Source organism: Micropterus dolomieu, linkage group LG01 (assembly GCF_021292245.1).
Source record: "Micropterus dolomieu isolate WLL.071019.BEF.003 ecotype Adirondacks linkage group LG01, ASM2129224v1, whole genome shotgun sequence".
NCBI lineage: Eukaryota > Metazoa > Chordata > Actinopteri > Centrarchiformes > Centrarchidae > Micropterus > Micropterus dolomieu.
In genome coordinates, this window is record NC_060150.1 from 34,856,767 (window position 1) to 34,872,930 (window position 16,164).

The window sequence follows — 16,164 nt, forward strand, 5'->3', positions numbered from 1 at the left end:
GTTTGTTTGAAGTTAAAAATGGTTACAGTGGGTGTTTACCGTTGCACTTCGGGACCCTCCAGCCGCACCCCTCTTCAACATACACAGACAGAAGTGTTATTTGTATTGTTAAATTTACATTAAGTCCATTTTAATTGCATCAACCCACTAAACAGATCTTGCAATAATGGGCCTGACAGAGAAAATTGCAATCATCTGTGAAGAGCCTGCGGCAGTGTAATGGCCAAACCTGATTAATTTAATCTTGTTGCACTCCATTATGGCTGCACTTTATCATTTCAACAGATGGAGCACCAAGAAATTAAAAAATGCTCTCAAGGATATGTGGCACTTTCCATCCACTCGAATCCCTTTATCTGAAGGTGTGTGGGCTGCTGTGTTGAAATGAAGGCCTGTACTGGAACCTTTTGGATGAGTGCATTTTCTAGCCCAAATGAGATTATGTGAACAGTCAATTGATGCAACAAATCATCAGAATTGTCTTGTGATGTATTGCTGAAGGCTGTTACGGGCTGTCCATCCAATCATCTGGCCCAATGACTTGATATTATCAAAGGAGTAGGATGACAATTGCTTTACTATATGGAGGCTATCCATGCAAGCATGAGTGGTACATTCATTCATCTGTGGAGAAACTGTTTGTACAATCCTGGAAGTACATTTTCCTGACATATCCTGTAGTGTGCTCCAAAGTGTACTGTAATTGTGTAATAGTCAATTTGAAGAGGTCAAATCTCCAGCAACACTTACTGTACAAAAAAAAAATAACAGTTGCTCTTTATTCTGTAAGTGTTGCTGGAGTTTTGACCTCATTATTTTTTTCTCCATGCACCTGGAAGGAGATAAAGTTGTGCTAGATACCCCCATTCTAATAGCATACAATAATTAAACGTTTTTTGCATGTAACCCCCTTAATATAAAGCAATAAGCAATATCTCCTTGTGACCCCTAATCATAGGTTGCATGTCTATAAATTGTGATCATTTCAGCTGAAGAGTCCCTTTTCTCCTCACAGATTGTTTAATTTGAATAAACTTGAGAGGCCTGAAAGAGAACTGTATTTCTCAAGAAAGAAACAAAGATTAGACAAAAGTGTGAGAAATCTAGCGCATCAGAATATTGTGTTTCGTATTTCCTACTTTGGCAATTATTTCAGGATCCCTTAGCTTGGGAACCACTGCATTAAAACATTATATTTTGATAGACTCCTTTTGGGACTAAACAATAAGCTCCCATTCACACTGAGCAGCATTCAACAATCTGGACGGTTATATAGGGGAACTATAGGTGGCGCTCTAGTTCACATCCAGACATAGAGGGAGAGGTGTACTTTACTGTATACGAGCACCATAGGTTTACCACAGCATTAAGTTTTAAATATTGGGCGTCCTGAAAGACTTGTAAGTGAAAGTTATATATTCTATAGCTACATTATATATGTTATAGCTATATTAGGCCTATATCTTACAATTCTAGTGAAAATGACAGTTTTGTGCAAACTTGGTTGAGATTAAAAATATTATCGAATCAGATGGCGATGACAAGTAAAAGCCTGTTAGCAACAAAACTGAACTGTAATACAGTGTGTGAAAAGTTTTCCTCCTGCCTGCTACATTTGATACCAGTGGGCAGCGCGCGCGCACAGACGCATGCGGATCTATCTTGTCAATTCACTGTAACCTTCCGACTCCGCTGCCGAAAAAAAACAACAAAACACCAAAAACGTTGAAGCTTTTATGTCGGACATTGATAAGCTTTTCATGCGGGTGTTCCTCCTCCACGGTTGTGTTTGTCACGGACCCATTTCCAGCGGGGAAAGAAGCAGTGGCTGACGGCTCAGAAGACGAAAAATTCATAGTTATGGACACAGAGACTTGTTGCATGTGGTCACACTGACAGCGGTGAAACATAAGGTAGGCAGCAATGACAGGACTCTGTTCTGCGGGATTTTCTACTTTCTGTTATCCGTATGTCTTCTATTAAGAGTTGTTAGCTGTTTGTATGCCTTGTGTGGTAAAATTGACAGTGTGGTGTTGAGCCATTTCCAATATGGGCGGGGACAACAGCAGTTACTTTGAGTAGGACAGCTACAGCACTATGAATATAGCTCTAGTGTTAGTAGCAGATCAGTCCTCAGTGACATTAAGCTGGTAAATTAAGGGTTTCATAGGACAAACAACAAATTAACTGAAACTTAGTTTGTATAACTTAGCTTTATATATCTTAATTGTAGTTTACTTTGTTAAGTCTTAAAGTTTTAAAAACGTGTTATATTTTAAGCTTTTACCCATCCTGTGGAGCATTTGTGTAATTTACTTAGGTGCATTCTGTGCATTACCTTACAATAATTTGTCTCAAAAAGTTAACACCGCTTTAGAAAAATTAGTTCAGTTTTATACTGCGTAACAGTAACAGTTTAATGTTCCATTAAAACAAGCCTCTTTACCATACAGCAGACCTGTGGCTGAACTTTCAGTGTACAGTATTTTATTATATTTAATTTCTGTTTTCTCACATTTTCCCTCATATACAGCATATTGTAAGAATAACATGCTTTCACTCCCAGAAGTAGGGCAATGCAGGTAGTACAAGCTGCATACAGGACATTTATCAAAATATCATTTGCCTTAAGTTAACAGCAGTTGTACCTAGTTTTTACTCTCATTCATTCTGCCCCAGGCTGCAGTCATTTTTCTGTCTAATTATTTCCTCTTTTACTCTGCACCACACTTGACAGTGATGGATAACAGGTTAAAAATGGACATTTTCTCCTCAGTCAGTGTATGTTGGATTGACTCAAGCACGCATGGTGTTCTTCGCTCAGACCAAAGGACCTTGGAAATATTGTGTTCCCTTCTGCTTTTCCCATTCCAATATGATACGGTTTGTCTTCATTTTCTTCGGCCTCTGACTCATTTTCATGATATATAGCCGAAGCACATCATCAAGACAGAAGTGTAGGTTATGTCGAAGTTATGCCATCATGATTACAGTCTTGGTTGCCGAAGCAGGCCTTCCACTAGTGCAGCAGTGAATAAGCATCAGTGGGTCAACTGTGTAAAGATGGTGGTTCCCTGATTGGATGTTTTTCTTTGTCTCGCAGAGCGAAGTTGTCAAATATCAGTAGTCCTTCAGTGTTTAAATGTTAAAAGCCTTATTTATGCACCTGGCTAAATGTTATGATGAGGTCACAGCTGAGCATTGTCTCACTTATGCTGGAAGAGCAAGGGTCCTTGGTTGCACCAACTGTGTGGTACTGTAATCACAATGGCAGACAAGTGGAACAAAGCACACAGATTATATTTGCTTTGTCTGTCTGTCTCCTCTGGTCTTCACCTTTTTAATGTTGTCTCAAATATTACTGATGTATCAGGTTTGCAGACACTTGATGTTGGTAATAAGACAGCTCTTCATGATACTTTAGCTAAAGTGTGTTTTGTTTATTATATTTTAAGCTTCAGTGAGTGTACATGCAGCATGCATGATCAAGGGACGGGATTATCTACAAATTTAGTCTTTTCCACACTTGACATAAAATAGTTCTACTAATTAGAAGCTGCAACTGACGATTATTGTCATTGCTGATTAATCTACCAGTCATTTTTAGATTAATCGCTTGCTTTACGGGATGTCAGAAAATAGTGAAAAATAGCGATAGCCCATCACAGTTTACCAAAGCCCAAGTGTCATCTTCACATTTTGTGTTTTACCTGAGAAACACTCAAAAAGCAGCAAATCATCATGTTTGAAAGGCTGAAACTTGCTTGAAAAATTACAATTAATTAATCGGTTATCAATAGCTGGCAATTAGTTTTCTGTCGATTGACTAATTGATTAGGTTGCAAATTGTTTAAGTCATATTATTAATACAGTACTCCTCCTCACATTGGGATTAAATCATCATCTGACAAGGCCACAGTGTCACTTTCCTGCCTTGCAGAAATATCATCCATTTTATTAAAGATAGGGAACACTGTCAAAACCCCCAACACTATAAATGACACATCTATTGTGACTTATGGTCATAACATTTGAATGCTTTTTCTTTTTCTTAGGGTGATCTCACATCCTCTGAATGATATATTTTATGGACCTCTTTATTGACATTGTGGAATATCTTGTTTAGTTGCGACCCAGTTTCTGTTTGCTGCGTTTTGTATTTTCAGCCACTGGCCTGAGATGGAACAGCTGTGAGCTAAAGATTCAAGTTCTAAATTCGTTCCATTTTGAAAAGTGTGGTAGCACAGCAGGAATACTGCAATGTATCATGTCTGCAGCAATGAATAGAACAATTTTCATTCACACATGTACCAGATTCCCTACTGTACTGTACATGTGCTTCACGTTTTCTTTAAGACTTGACTTCAGAGGAAAGTTCTCCAGTCTGTTCTCCTTACTTTTGAAGTTACATGCTCCTCCAATTACTGGGGCCATGCAGTCTCCCCTATGGTGTCCTTGGACAGCTCTTTGAGTGCCTGAAAATGTTGCGGACCATTAATTCTGGATTGTCTTCATCTGTTTGCATAATTTTCCCACCGTAACCATTTTTCTCCCCCATTTTCACAGTCTTTTCTCTTTTATAAAAAGTTTGTCTCGAGGAGATTTAAATTTTATATAATTTTTTCAATACCACTGACAGTTGTTAAACTTTTACATCAGCCTGTTTTATGGTGTACAGCCTGTCAGCTGTGTACTGTACACAGCCCGTGTGTTTTTACAGCCTGTGTGCTGATGTTGCCTATTGAAACTCTTCACCTGCCAGCATATAGTTTTACAGATGTATTCAACTATATGTTTTATTCTCTTTTTAAAATTTGCCAAACTATATAAACTTATAAACAGAGCAGTGCAGTCAATAAACTGAAAATCAATTTTGTGTAAACAATAAAAAGGGGTGGGGGGTGTTTTTCTTAACCTTATGTATTTTCTAGGTTTTTCAGTTAGACTAATTTGCTGTCAGGCAGGAGGTTGTTTTTGCAACACAGGCAGACTCCAGAAATGAATTTATCCAAATAACCAAGTCCTCCTGGGCCGTGGAGGTTGGGACACTGAAATGGCCCTAGTAGGCAAAGCCGCCTTTTGAAGTCTGGAATGTTTTGGCTGACTTAGAGCAGGCGACTAGAGTGGAGGGATCATTTTCACTGACCCATGGGATTTTTAACCATTTTCATATACTGAGAACAAAACAAAGTGAGGAAAAATGCCTGGGCTGATTTGCATCGACTTGGCGATCAAAAAAAAGGGGGGGGGGGGGGGGGGGGGGGTGAAGTAAAATTGATTTAGGAGATAAGGACATAAAGTGTTACCTGTGTTGTTGTCATGATATCATGCGTGCGTAAATTCTATCTATTCTATCTATTCTTAAGCATCTCCAAATTGTTGCCATTAGGCTTGGATCTTTGGTCTACCTTAAAAAAAATCTGCCATATAATAGTAATTCCTTTTATTAATGCACTCTGAGTGCTAATTAGATGGTCATTTGGACTGCAGGCAAAGTAAATATAAGGCCCATCCTAATAATACAAACAGTTTGATTGTACACTTTAATTATATAAAAGCCCTCATTAGGTGCATGCACAGTTGGTATATAATTTGTTATATCCAGTATAAGAAATCACCACAGTTCTTACATTAACTAAATTAATTCCCATTTATGTATTGGATCCTCTTAAAGACTTTAATTACAACATCTGAGGCTATGCTTTTATTAAACAAGCCCAAGGAAAGGGAAGTGCAGGAAACCAAGCGGTCTTGAGTAACGGGGCACTTGAGTTTCCAGAGTAATAAATAATTCACAGGTCCTGTGTGATGAGCTGCTGAGGACAGAAATCCCTAATGACAGCTTTTTATAACCTATGACTCAGCTGGCCATTATGCTTCTGACATCCCTACACAGACCACATTCCCGCTGCATGCTCATCGCTCGCTCCTCTCTCACTCTGCACTGCTTTGCCTACCGCACTGACAAAAAGGAGTTACATTACAAAGTACTATATACAGTCCCTTAATGAAAGAGATTGAATGGAAAACAAATGAAAATGAAGTTATTGCATGTTAAATGTAGTCTTTTAAATAAGCACACCTATGCTATAAAAGGGTATGGTTGTTCCTTAACAAAATCTATCTACTTTCTTTTTCTGGCTTGTAGAATGTGTTTTGTCTTTTTATCTTATGTGTTATTTCTTATTTATAGTCTTTTTTTTCAAATAGGTCATATCTTATTTTGTAACCTCTTCAAATGTGATGTAAAAATGTAGTTAGCTAACAAAAAAACAAATTCAGTGTTTCTGCATATTATACTTTTTTATACATCCTGTTTATACTTCTCTCTTAATATTTGTCTTTTATTAGTTCATGTCCGGTAGTGCCTACTTTTACTGAATGAATTTATCAATCTGTCTTCTTTCTGAAGCACTTTGTCAAGTGTGACAAATATTGAACATGCGGAAATTGCACTGCAAACTGTCATTTTGTTTGGATGCGCGTGAAAATTTCACTGTCAAAATGTGTGTTATAATGCTGTTAAGTTTTCTCTCCTTTGTCATTTCCTGCGTCAGGTCCATGCAGGAGGGGCTGGGCTAACCTTAACACCAGTTGCTACTGCTGTGTATTTGTGAGGTAAGAGACTGAATAATTGAGTTTCTCCAGTCTGCTTTAGGCCTGTGACTGATCAAGTGTTACAGGGTTTGATTGGCATAATGGCACCATACCCCCCCAGGTAAGGTCAGTCCAAGCAACATCTGGGTCTATTATGCATTATGCAACTCCCAGTATGAAAAGCAAGGCCTCATATGGCATTGGTTGATATCATTATTGTTATCATTTCCAAACCCCAGCGCTCACTAAGAATAGGTGGTTAATTTTAGATGCAAAAAAAGATCCAATTACTCAGGCCTCTGCTTGTGGTTGTCCCCAGAGTTAGTGCAGGGAAATAAATCTGGTGGCCTTGATTAAGTACCTGACAATAGAGTTAGCACAGCACTAGTGGTTTATAGTAATACAGAGGACATGGGCAATTAGGCCCACCAAGTAATTTACAGTACTGCTTGCAGGTGGTGACCTGGTATGAGCTTGGGACCACCTTGGTAACAAATTAGATCGCATAGGCAAGCAGAGTAGCAGCTCTGTAGGACTTCCAAAAGAAGCAAAGCAATCAAAGATTATAAAGAGCTTGACGCGTATTTCAAATTTGTTATAATTTTGTTCTTGTGAAAGGAATAACATATGGCACTGGGTTTTTCATCCGTAATTTTCTAGGGAATGAATGATAACTTTTATACGTTGTTGATCTTTTTACGTCAGCGTGGGCCGTTCTCCTCTCCCTGCTACCTATTAATTATGAAATACTGTAGGTCTTGCCCATTTCATTTTACTACTTCTTCCTGCTGAACTTGGTGTGAAGGGCTGCTGTTCTTAAATAGGTGTATAAAAGTAAGAGTGGGGAAAAGTTCCCCCACCCAGCACCCACTCTCTGCAGCATTATGTCATAAGAGTCAAAAAGGCATGGCTGAAGAAAAAAAAAAGCTTGTTTCACACATGATAGACACCTTCACACATGGTGCAAATGGAGCAAGGTATGCGGCTACTTCTCTTTACTGGAGCAGGACAGACAGCACCGGCCTTCATACAGAAATTCATACATTCATACACTAGGCGTATTATAATCCTTGAATGGAACCAATCCAGTATTGTAGAGAGATTTCTCTTATACTAAAATGAAATGTGTTGATTGTTATTGGAGGTTGATGACCCACATTGTAATGACAGTACACATGCTAGATTTTTTTCTTTTTATATATGAATACATTTATGCATGGGAAGATCATCTTTTGTTACTTTCTAAGTGTTCTAATTTCAAAACCGTTTATTAGATAATACATTTCTCATTGTGCTGTGCTGTGCTGTGCTGTACTGTGAAGAAAAACAGTGCCCTCTTCTGCCTGCCTGCCTGACTGTCGTGTCGCCCATAGACTGAAACATAAGGTTTTGTTGTAGTTTACAGTGTGGAGATTGGCACTCTGTGTCTGTGGCTTATCAGCCTCTTGTACAGGTCAGCCACTGGGCTGAGTGGCAGGACCCCTTGAATAACTCTGACCACCCTGATCCCCACTGTCAGCACACAGGCCTTGGTGAGCTGATTTCATCAAGGCCACCACAGTATGGTGGTTGCCCTGCTCCCCATGACGGACCACTGCTGGGTTGGTTTCCTCAGTCAGCTTGTTCCATTTAACAGCAGTTTCTTCCTGTGGAGCTCCTGATAGCTCAGCCTCTTGGTCAGACACTTTAACGCAAAATAAAAGTAGTTTTATTTTGAAAAATGGAAATCTATTTTTTATCACAAATAAGTTATGAAGTTTAATAAATTGACAGTCAGTTATTATTCATATATTTGAAACATGTATTGTTATGTCTGCTCTTTCATTGCCAGTCAGAGCGAGCACAGTGCTGGTTGGCTGTGGAGGCAGGTCTATCTGTCATTCATTCATGACAGTCACCCTGCAAATAGGGAGGAAAGCTAATTAGCCTAAACTCCAATGATGTAAGCAGCGCCACACCACTGGTCATAACATTTGACTGTGTGTGGTCCACAAGTGCTTGCACAGTTATTTTAGAGTTCCAATCCAAAAGAAATATACTGTTTATTTGTGCTACACCTGCAATGCAACTTGGTCTTGAAGACAGACAGCTTAAGCAGCAGAAGAGTGTGTGTTTTCCCTTGACAGAGAAAGGATTAGTTTTGTGGAGCTCAGCTATTATTTCTGTGACCTTCTATCAAAATGAATACATGAGTAATTATTAACATATGAAGCCTGTCTTTCCTGAAATGATAGCATTTTCTATTTTTGATCGGTCATGTAAGGGAACATTGGTTAGAATGTTTATCACAAGTGTTTTTTTCCCCATTTGTATAGATGCTTTGTATGACAAGAAAAAAAAGCTAATTGTGAGCGTTATTTCTATTGACCCAATAAGTAAATGTTCCCTAGTATATTTCCACAGATGCAAGTGTGAATTTCTTGATGGACTACTGGAACAATATTTAGCATTTCTGCTACTAATGTTTAATCTCTCATTAGCCTTTAGGTGACATGAAACAGCATCAGCCTCAATCTTGCGTTTGCCAATCAGAGGCAGGTTGCTGCAGGTTGAGTGACAGGCACAGAACAGCACATCCCTTATGTAAACCTTCCTCTACCACCACGAAATTAGAGTGGCTGTTGCTACACACCGCCACCTCCTGCTTCTACACAAATGAGAAAGTAAGCACTCCAGTTCAGAAGTTCACATTTTGGATGTGTGCCGGAACTACTTAAGGCCAGTGACGTTTTTCAGAGGAACAGGTGGTCAGAGTGACATAATTCTGGCTCACTGTTCCTTAGAAATTAGGCCCCGTTGCTTTGCCAGAAGGGTTATTACTCTGTCAATATGTATAAGCGCAAGTTTATCTGACTTGTTACTAATGTAAACTGATAAAAAGGACAAAATGAAGACACTGACATGAATACTTCTGATATACTTGATATATATTTCTACAAACAAACAAATCCCATACGTGTGCACCCGTCTTTGACACTTGTCTCAAAGCTCGGCTGAGAAAGTTATTTATTCTCATACATTGTTAACTACCGGCACATATGCGTTAGAGAGGAATGCCATTCAGAATGCAGAAAATATATTTAGTTCTCGCCAACAGACAGCAAAAGGCACCAGTGGGTCTAGCCCCTGTGTGAGAACGGTTATTTCTGTCGCAGTATGGACTTTCAATTACTGTAATACACTGCTTGACTCCTTCAAGAACATCAGGACCGATTAACTATTTACATCAGATGTGACACCTACAGTACATTATAATAAATGGACATAAATAATTTTTTTTCTGGATATTTTAGTTTTTATCTAGAAGATGTCAAACGAGAGTTTTAGTTTGGGAATATAATATAAATGAAGAATTTACTCTTGTCTCGTACCCTTCAGCTCAGTTGTTACACCTTACTCTGTAAGGAAGCAAGGAAACAGGAAATATGGTGTTGAATATTTGCTTGCCTTTGATTTGATAAGATATTGTTGCATCTAAGAGTTAAATGTGCAGAAACTGTTTGACAGATTTGAATTATTACGAGTCTCTTTAAGCCCATTAATAGGTAAGTTCTTATGGACAGTGGAAATACCCCACAGCTGCAGTCTGGCTGTTGCTCCATATGTGATCCTGCTGTCAGACACAAGGAACACACTCAGACTTCACTACCACGTAGACACACAGTCTCATTTGCAGCCATACAGACATGTGTCCAACAAACATTCTGGGTGCATAATGAATTGACTTTTACTCACAATTTGATGAATATAAAACATTGTTGACAGTCTGTTAGTGCTTACCATGCAGTTATATAGCGATGCATGGTTTGGAAAAAGCATTTCACTGAACATTCTGCATGGTTTTATTTTGGGAAACCCTGTGAGGTCTGTGCTTATATTTGGTGGTGATTTTACCTAAAGCTGGGCAAATCCCATGGCAAAGCCATGTAATTCAACAGGGATGAACAGAGAACAATGCCCAGATAAGTGAATTACCTACCTGGTAGGAACACACAAGGACTGTGTCCTGAAGCTAGGCAACCGCCAGGCCCTCTGTTTGTATTAGGAAGCAGTTGAGCAGTTCCTGCAAACACAACTTATCCTGTTTAATTGGTGCGTAATTCCGACAAAGTTGTCATACATGTCTGTTTTTCTTGACCTATACAAACAACAGAGGGTGGTGTGAACAATCTTTGAGTGGTTAAGTGGAGGCTTCTCCAGAAGGGCAAATAATTGGTGGCTGGAATTGTGTAAAAACCTTTAGTTGAAAGGTTGTATTGTTCATCTTGGAGCAATCTGAATGTTAGTACAACATGTAAAATAAATGATTTGTCTGCCGATTTGTATTAAATAATGTCATTATATTTCTGACTACTTACGATGTTTGAATTGTAAAATCGTATGTAAACAAGTAATTCGGTTGTCAACTTGACCAGTGCTGAACTTAAGACACTTCATCAGCTGTAAAAACAACTCAAAGAAGTAGCTGTCAATTTGATGTTTGATAAGTAGTAGTAATAAGATTGTTTTGTTTGAAGATTAGGCCTTAAGTTTAGAAGAAAATAACTGTGCAAGTGAAATGCAAATGTTAATATAACTAATTCTAACTGCTAATATAACTTTATTTACAATATGTACTAAAATCTGTTTACTCATCATGGCCTGTTAAAAACGTATTCTGCGCACTTAATGGGCACCATAAAGTATCAGACTTTCATTAATTTAAGTAACTGTGTTGATTAACTTTCACTGAGACACTATATTTTAATAATTGTGTCTGTGGCGCTGCTTTTATGAACTAATTCACTGAAGATATTGTCAGTGTGCATGCTTTAAAAATTGTACATTGACTTGGCTGAAGCATATTGAGCACAATTGCATTATAAGTTCATTACAAATATAGATTAAAACAATGAAATTTTACACATAGAGTATTAATTATCTATGCCCTCAGCTTTGCAACAAAATCCACCTGGTCTGACTAAAATAATGAAAAATAGATTTCTTAGTCATATGTCTGATCTGCTGCCATGAGTGAAGAATACCTTTACCTTCTCTCACTACTCAAACTTTTTAAATGTCCTGGAGGAGTTCTTGTTCAAGTCCCAAACCTACTGAGATCTCTAATGAAGGCTTTACCTTCCAGGCAAGCATATTTCTCCAAATGACAGTAATTTACATATGATGTATTTAGAGAAGAAGAGGGCAGGCTAATTCTATTTAGAGATTTTCCTTTGTTTTAGGAGTCATTAGCAGCTAGCTCAAATCTAATTTTTACAATTTCATCAGGCCATCTTGGAAAGCCTCTGTGAGCTCATCAGAGAGGAGCATTTATTGCTAAGTGTTCTCTATTGCATTAGCACACAATAAAGCGGCCAGGGACTGCTACAGACGTTTATGTGGAATCCAGTTAACACTCCGCCAATTCGTTTTTTATTGGGACACAATCAATTCTTATTCATTTTAAAGCCAGAATGCTTTCTTTCATTGTGTGCCTACCCCAGCTTATTATGCCCTAAACTAATTACTTAGTTGTTTTCACAAAATGCTAATGTTTATGTTAAAGATTTCCTCTTTGAAATGCAGGCCTGACATGCATATACATAATGTGAGATTGGTATGGTTTTCTGTCACATATGTTCTTCATTATGACACATTATCACAATGTTTTTTAAGCATAATAATTGCATTCATTTAATTTATAGAAGTCTGGCAATAACAATAAAGTCTAAGTAATAACACCTAGTGGGGCACATTTGAAGAATTTAAATAACAGTCATCAGATCTGGCCCTCGACCAAAATTAAAGGCCCTTCTTCGGGAAACAGAATTTTGGCCTCACTAGTCTACAACAAAACATTTTGAACATAATGTACATTTTATATATTATTGTATTCAAAACTTGAAGCCGCTGTTTTTGTTGCTTGTGTGAATAGCTGTGAACTTGATCCATGTGTGGCGGAAAAGCAGCTTAAGATGTCTCAATGTGAGCTGGATGTGTGCATCTTCACTGCTGTGTGATAATTAGAGTGCTTAAGTGCTCCTGGAGACGAGACAAACCCAGATACCCTCTTCCTCTTCAGCCCCTCCTCTCATTCATAGAGACGGTCTTTAATGGCTCCTATTTGACTGTGATATCATTTATTGTTTGGTATCAGATGTACACCTTGTACCCTTCACCATTTGCACTGAAGCACATTTGACCTGAACTGTAATGTAGGCAACAGATGTCAAGTTTTACTCTTTTCACTACAGCCCACCGCTGCCTTCCGATCAGTAAAATGCACAGGCATCCTCTATTTGGTGTTGCATTTCAACATGCACAAACAAAGAATATTCATAGCTGCATCCTCAAATGACACTCAGTGGCATTGCTCTGCGTACAGTAAATGTGTTTGTGCGTGCGTGTGGGTTTTCCGTTTATGCGTGCAGATATTTTTCTACTCCAGTTTTGGGATTTGTCCTGCAGTGGGCTCTGGAATGCTTTCAACACATTGATGAGATGACAAGTTATCATTGATCTGTTCTTACTTAGTGGGATCCATTAAATAATGTATGGGGTCCTGTGCATTACCAATGCACTCTCTTGTCCTTGACCCATTAGAGGAGTAGAGCATGGGGCCCTAGTGGATCCAGGCCCTCAGAGGTCCTTGGGCTTTCATTTAATTAAATTATCCTATAATGAAAACTCCCATAATGAGATTAATTTTAATTATTTATCAGCGGCCGATTTGAGGGACAGGCTGCATTAATAATGCATGAAAAGGCTAAACATTTTTCAATTCATCACCTTTTCCTTTTGTGAAAGGTGCAATTTATTGAGTGCTCCGCAGCTGCTAGAGGTGATGGTGGTGGAAATATGGGCGGCCAGGCCCAGAGGTCAGTCAGAAGTGCTTGACTGTCATTTGATAATGTGCATTATACTGCTAAATTAACATCACCTCAATACATGTGTGGCATTATGCCTTGACTGGTGTGTTTACATGAACTTATTTATGTTTTAGTTTTGTAGAGTATGAGTTCTCTTCACTTTCTTAAAGCTTGATGAATTTTATATTAATACCTAAAGGCAGAGAAGTAATCAAAATTATGCCTGTAATTCTCTGCTGATGTTTGTATACCTCCATCAGGTTGGCATGTTGATTCCCCTTGTGTGAGCACATTAGAAGACTTTGGTGGCTGGCCAACACAATAGGGGAAGATTGTCGACTGTCACCCAGTGTGAAACTGTAATTACCTGGCACGAAAGTGTGCTTATTTGAGTTTCCAGGCATGAGAGATAGCAGTACAGTTGAGATCTGTAAGATGAGACATTGTTGAAAACAATTACCTTTTGTGATTCAAATGAGCTCATTTCACATCTTTATAACTTTTGTATCAACTGAAACATATAGGCAGGCAGAGAGCTGCAGAAGCGGCCCAGGGCAGGAGACAAGAATGTCACTGGGATGGTGAGCCGAGTGCATTTATCAGGCCTTCATCAATACTTGATTAATAATTCAGGCAGAGTCTGGGGCTTCTTTAGGGCAAGGTTTCAGCTAGCTTGTAATTTTGTAAATTGCATAGTCATCACGCGGTGGCCAGGCCTTTCCAAGAGTCACAGCTGTGAATGGAGGTTAGTCTACAGGATTTTAGTAACAGGTACAGGAAGAGTTTAATCCAGATGTGGGAGAGTTGTAGTCAGGTATCCACAACAAACGCAGTACGGAAACAAAGGGCTTCCCAAGAGGCCTAGAGAGAAACAATATAAATACAGTTGGAAGCACCTTGCTTGCCAACAAGAAAAATATTAAAGCTTCTAATGCACAAATAATCTAAAGCAGATACAGAGCAAGCGATGAACATAAATGGCTCTTATATAACATGTAGAAAGGCAACAGGTTTTCAGCTCTGAACCCTGGACACAGTTGTACTCTGAGCAGATCCGTTGCGTTCCACTTTAGCTTGGCTACAGAATGAACAATATTAACCAAGTCAAAATGGAAATCAATATTCAGATAGTGGCTTTTTGTTAAACCACCAGTCCCATCCTTTGACAGATTTCCAGCAGATACTTCCCCAGGCTTGAGAAAACAAACAGGCATTTCTTGCTATTGTGAGTTGTTCAAGTTGCCTTGGCCCAGGTGCAGCGTTAGCAGAACAGTCTGTGGCCAATGAATGAGCAAACCCCCAATTACCCCAAGCCAGCTCTCTGATAACTCCCATTCAGCAAAATGGGCCCTGTAATTGCCCTGACCAGTATTACCTGTTCTGTGTCCAAAAGCGCACTATTCTTCCACATTGTTTCCTAGGCAACTGGAAGTTTTTGTGACCTATAAAAAGTTGCTTCTCCTGTAACTGATCCGAGGCTAGGCGGTTGTTTGTTTCCATGGCAGGCTGCTGAGCTATTTATAGGTCTATCTGGCTGGTACTAGTGGGCACAGAAAGCGTTACCAACAATTGTTTTCATTCATTTAGAAGAGAGAAATCCTTATGTGCTTTTTATTGACTGAAAGTCAATTAGAGAGAGGACTGAGTATTTTGAGAACAAAAAAAATAAAATAAAAAACACCTAGGGCTTTAGCAACTGAGTCACAAAGTCAAGAGGAAGAAAGCTTCACACTCTTCTCCCCTTTTCCCACTGTCTGCTTTTCCCCCCTCAAGAAGCGGATCCTTGTAACAAAACGTAATGTTTGTTTTGGAGTCAGAGGCAATGCCCCGGATGACCGGAATCTCTTTGTTGTGGTTTTGTTTGGGTTTTTGGTAAATATGTGCAGAGCTGCTGGTATTGATGATTCATATGTTCATCATCAGAGGTCCTTGGCAGTTCATCACGTCTCTCCTCACTGAATGCGTCTTTAGCAAAAGATTAATCAGGGAACCTTCCATATTAAAGTGATAATTTATCTCTGTTTCACAGGGTTGAAAAGGTATATTAATTATCAAAGGTGTCAAGGAGTTCAAGAAGAGATCTCCCTTAAGGCATTTGGCAGCTGCATCAAACCTAACTCAAATTACAAAATCTGTCTTTAACTTCTAGTTTTATACATTTCATGTATAGTATATTGTAATACCATTACCTCTATTTCTCTGTTCCTCAGTTGCCGTCAAGTTGCTTCTTGATAACCTAATGTAGATACAGTAAGAAACCTTTGAGTCCACAGAGAAGATTTAAAGAAGCTACACAACAGATGGAATAATGAGATGGACTTTTACAGAGGTCAGATATCAATAGGAATCCATTTAGTTTATGCACTAGAAACATTAACTTAACTAACAATCAATTGTTTCTCTCTTTAAAGCTTTTTAATGCACGTAAATCTGACATGTCAATACTTTTTCAGTGTCATGCTCACTCTTAAGTACATTGGTGTGATTATTCACTTCCATTTTCCGTTTGTTACTTCTCTCTTGAAATGCACCTTTTGACTGTACGGTCTTCCTCGTGATCACTTTTAAACTCCAATAATGCTGCTTTTCAACAGAGTTTACAGGTAAAACCTCTAGCGGTGGACTAATTTGTGGAAAGAACCAAAGCAGACAAAATAATTGTTGTTGCACTAAGGCTGTATTGTCTAATGGACATAAACTGACTTTTAAGTGTCCTGCC

The 16,164-nt window shown here is 38.7% G+C and overlaps 1 protein-coding gene across 15 annotated transcripts in view; it reads left to right on the plus strand.

Annotated features, from left to right (window-relative positions):
• Positions 1-1,329: 1,329 nt before the first annotated feature.
• eya1 (EYA transcriptional coactivator and phosphatase 1) overlaps positions 1,330-16,164 on the plus strand; it is a 63,090-nt gene continuing 48,255 nt past the window's right edge. For 6 of the 15 annotated variants that reach the window (XM_046066468.1, XM_046066441.1, XM_046066537.1 and 3 more), the window contains exons 1-2: positions 1,647-1,913; positions 6,558-6,618. The gene's annotated coding sequence lies outside the window, so the exon portion shown is untranslated. Of the gene's footprint in view, positions 1,401-1,646; positions 1,914-6,557; positions 6,619-16,164 lie in introns of those variants that run through there. The other 9 variants (XM_046066477.1, XM_046066494.1, XM_046066557.1 and 6 more) reach the window with 7 other exon arrangements.